The sequence below is a fragment of the Cyphomyrmex costatus genome, unplaced genomic scaffold (assembly GCF_001594065.2).
Source record: "Cyphomyrmex costatus isolate MS0001 unplaced genomic scaffold, Ccosl1.0 scaffold81, whole genome shotgun sequence".
Taxonomy (NCBI): Eukaryota; Metazoa; Arthropoda; class Insecta; order Hymenoptera; family Formicidae; genus Cyphomyrmex; species Cyphomyrmex costatus.
In genome coordinates this window covers 1-4,956 of record NW_017280386.1, presented here as the reverse complement: position 1 = coordinate 4,956, position 4,956 = coordinate 1, and the positions used below count along the sequence as shown (strand labels likewise).

General features: G+C 29.5%; 1 long non-coding RNA gene across 1 annotated transcript; it reads left to right on the top strand.

Annotated features, from left to right (window-relative positions):
- Positions 1-885: 885 nt before the first annotated feature.
- Positions 886-3,187, top strand: LOC108781394 (uncharacterized). Its single transcript, XR_001940941.1, has 7 exons — positions 886-1,039; positions 1,187-1,332; positions 1,408-1,578; positions 1,680-1,960; positions 2,261-2,416; positions 2,609-2,764; positions 2,963-3,187. It is a non-coding gene; the product is annotated as an uncharacterized LOC108781394 (long non-coding RNA).
- Positions 3,188-4,956: the final 1,769 nt, after the last annotated feature.

Below are 4,956 nucleotides of genomic sequence, written 5' to 3'. Positions count from 1 at the left end.
ATTCGGAACGATTTCCTATGCATTCTATGCGAGTTCAAGATGGACGCTATACAAGACGTCAATAAACAATTTCTAATAATTGTAATTTCTTCTTTAATACTTTTAAAGAAAAATGATGAAAATTCCGATGACAGTTCCGACTCGAGCGATAGTGAAAATGAAGTCAAAGGCATATCTCGTGATATGCAAAAGTTATTTTTTCTATTAATGGTAGATAAATCACGTGGAAAACAAATTGGAGTTGAAAAAATTATAGATTACGTTGTCGATCGCGTAATTCGTAATTAATATAATAACGTCTAATTTATACATTAAATAAATCAAGGTAAAATAATGCCATTAATTTTTATGAAAATATTCAAGATCTCTTAATATAACAATATTTAACATAAATTAAAAGGGCGAAGAGTCAGAAGTAAATTACATTTAAAATAATATTAAAATGTTAATATATTTACAATAGAAATATTACAAAAAATTGCTAAAAATTAAAAATATGATGTCCGTTACTTAAAATTAAAAACATGCTGCGCGTAACAAAATTGTACAATTAAGTGTCGCTTAAAATTAAATAATGTTGTAAAACTCTCAAATGAAAACAATTAACCTTGAAGCAGAACAACACATGGATGTGACAAGGATGCATTCAATTCAGATGTAGCAACCTCATTTATTTCTAAGCAATTGGCAAGCCTACCCGTCGAACTGTATTCAGACGCGAAAGTAGGCGTGGTTTCCGAGTTCTGCACACGCTATTGTTATCCTTCCACCATGGTGTGCCAACAACTGGAATGAGCTAGAAATGATCTGTGAGCGATATCAAAATGGCAGCGCTTGCAATTATCTTTTGCAATGCTGTACAAGCATTGAAAAATTATTCCTCGGATACAAACACGGATTACAGTTCGGACGAAGAATGGCAGATAATAAGAAAAATAAAACGTAAAAAAAATGATCGCATAAAAAATTATGTGCAAATTGTTGTTGCACGCTATGAAGATTACGAATTTAAAAGTCATTTTAGGTTAGAATATAACAGGTATTTTATATATATATATTTACTATTTAAATGTATACCTATTCATACTTCTAATTATTTTTTTTTTATTCCTTATTTAATAGTGTTTATACTCTATTATCTATTTCATTTTTAATTATATTCTTATAATAGATATCTTATTTTCAGATTATGTAGAAGTACCTTCGAACATACCATATTTTAACTATAATTAACATTAACCTTGTTTGGAAAATACCCGGTTATCAAACAATTCCACCTCGTGAACAGCTTATGATTGCTTTGTGGAAAATGGCTACAATGGATTCTTATAGGTACTATTCATTTTAATGCATATATTTTTGCTTTTAATATATATAACTTGATTCATTTAAAACTTATGTATACAGACGGTGGATCTTATGAGCAGTGTGGTGCAGTGTTTACTATGTTTAGTCTCATATACGACAATACTTAAAAATTGACATTTTGTGATTGACATATAATAAAGTAGACGTGGTACACACATGTTTAATTTGTAAAAAGCGATCAGACAAATCGCAAGATTTGTCGTTCCATCGGTGAGTAATAAATTGTGAATACAATTTGATTAAGACCGATTAAGTTATTCATTACATACTCGAAACTTTTGTCAATTTTGGGTTATTACTTTCAACTATAGATTCCCGTCAAATTCTATTATTCGACAACAGTGGCTTATCGTTGGAAACTTGAAACGAGTAACAGGAAGAAATACATTTGTCCGTTCGAGCCATTTTGAGAGCGAATGCTATCGCTATGGACTGGTCAATGGAAAAAAATTTTTGAAACCAGAGAGTAAACCAACTTTAAATCTTGGAACTGAAACTTCTTCACTACAAATTCATAATAATAATTTGCTACAAAACAAACGTATCAAACAAAAATGCAACCAAGTATAAGTGAGTTGGTCATATCGAGGAAGTAAGTATATTAAGTATGTTTAATTTTTTGCTAATATAGAGTACGTTTAATTTTTCTTACTTATTTGCAATTCTAAATAGAGACTTAGATTAAATTAATTTTTCTATCGTAATTACATTTATACCTATACATCGCTCTTTATGATTGACTATATATACTTATAAAACATTGATTTAAAAAACCGCTTGCATTTTTTAAGGTCTCTTTATGTAGTAGTATTCTTTTATGTTAGTAGTTTTGTTGAATAATATATAATTTTCGAAATATAACATCTAAGTATAATATGTATGTGTTTTATAGACGAGAAACACCATTGGCTGAAGTTATTTCTACAAAGAAGATAAGAAATCCGACTAACTGGTATAACATCGGAAGAACTTTCCAAGTCATTAACGTAAGGCAAAAATTGTGTGGGAGACAATACAAGAAGAGCTATTAAATCGTGGAAAAATGATTGTAATTACATTTATACCTATACATCGCTCTTTATGATTGACTATATATATTTATAAAACATTGATTTCAAGAATCGCTTGCATTTTGTAAGGTCTCTTTATGTAGTAGTATTCTCTTATGTTAGTAGTTTTGTTGAATAATATATAATTTTCAAAATATAACATGTAAGTATAATATGTATATGTTTTATAGACGAGAAACACCATTGGCTGAAGTTATTTCTACAAAGAAGGTAAGAAATCCGACTAACTGATATAACATGGGAAGAACTTTCGAAGTCATTAACGCAAGGCAAAAATTGAGTGGGAGACAATACAAGAAGAGCTATTAAATCGTGGAAAAAAGATTGTAATTACATTTATACCTATACATCGCTCTTTATAATTGACTATATATACTTATAAAACATTGATTTAAAGAACCGCTTGCATTTTTTAAGGTCTCTTTATGTAGTAGTATTCTCTTATGTTAGTAGTTTTGTTGAATAATATATAATTTTCGAAATATAACATCTAAGTATAATATGTATGTGTTTTATAAACGAAGAAAAGAAACACCATTGGCTGAAGTTATTTCTACAAAGAAGATAAGAAATCCGACTAACTGATATAACATGGGAAGAACTTTCCAAGTCATTAACGCAAGTCAAAAATTTTGTGGGAAACAATACAAGAAGAGCTATTAAATCGTGGAAAGAGGATTTAGTGTTTAGAGCGTAAAGTTCGCCGTACGAAGCAGAAGATTTTGACCTTCAAATCGTTTATGAAAGATTTATTGAAGAAGAATTGATTAGTAGAAAATGAAATAGAATTTATTAGTAGAAAACTTCTGCATGTAAGTAATAAAAAGTATATCCAGGTGACCAACATATAATCGTGAAGAACGCAATAAACATAACGAATTATACTGTAAGTTTATTTTATTTTTTATTTTTTATTCACAGAAATGAACAAAGCGAATTAATTTGAAAGTTACTATTCAAACTTAGTGATTTTTATTATATTATTTCTTTTTTATGGTTCTATTTATGGCTGTTTCCACCAATGCAGATTAACTTTAATCTCGGTTTAACTTACTGTTAATCTTTTTCTAATTTTTAGAATTAGAAATAGATAAAGAGCAAATTGACTCGTAAACTCTTTCTCTCTTTATTATTAGTTTGAAAAGCTCTATTATGTAGTATAACGATTGATGAATAGAAAACGCGTACGCTGGAATAGAAAAAGATATATAGTGATGGTAAAAGCAAAAACACTGTAATGACATAATTCAAGCTATGGTGGTGATGATTGTTTGTCTAAATGAGCATTGGAAAATTCCCATGAGTTACTATCTTATCAATAGTTTAAACGGAAAAGAAAGAGAACGGCATATATCCCAGTGTTTGACGAATTTGCATGAAATTGGAATCAATAAACTTCATTAACGTTTTGATGGAGCACAGAGTAATATAAGGATGGCTAAAGAATTACGTGCAGAATTCAATTTTACGGAAAAGGCAAGCATACATTTTCCACATCTCGTTACCAAGGAGCCAATTTTTGTAATTATTGATGTCTGCCACGCTATTAAATTAATTCGTAATAATACATTAGCTCAGAGAAAAGTTTTGTACATAGTAAAGGTGATGTTATAGAATGGAAATATTTTGAGCTTCTTGTAAGACTGCAATATCACTATAATCTATACTTAGGCACGAAAATCAGAAAACGCCATTTAAACTGGGCCCAGGAAAAAATGAAAGTTAAATTGGCAACACAAACATTCAGTGCAAGTACAGCTCATGCGTTAAGTATTTTCTAACAATTAAATGTATTTTCTATTAATTAAATGTAGCATTTAGAATATGTTTACTATAATTTTTAAATTATCATTACCCTTACATATATTTGTATTAATTATTATAACAAATAATAGAATCTCATTTTTACGACCGTACAATTGTTAAACAATAACAAGAAAGAAGGACGCACAAAGCAAAGCCTATCACGGTCAAAGCTAGATCAAGATGCTTATTATCATTATGTGTGAATTTATATATCGCGTATGTAGTTCAATCGCGTGCCGAACATTTTCTTCAGACTTACAACGCAACTCTAAATAACTACCGCGGTAATATCACTTTAGTTAGATTGATAATCAATCTAACAAATTTCGATGCTTATAGCATCTTATTAGATCTTAATAATATGTTGAAAGACATATATTGAAATTTAATATTAAAGTAATGATAATTGAAAACTGTGAAAAATAAGATTGCGAAGAATATCACAAGTTGGCGTTCCGTCCCGGCTTCCACTACTGGACTCATCAGTAAGGTAATGTAGTGGGAGCCTACCTTAGACGCCGGTGTAAGTTATTAAATCGAGACTCTATATAAAGAGACATACGTGTATCCATCAGAGGTCTATTCAATTGATATTCGTTAAATTTCTCGCAAGTGCTGAGATAATAAATATTGAAAGATAATAAAATAACATGAAAAATGACTCATATATTATTGAAGGTGCCAGGTTCATCAAAGTAAACATACACCAACA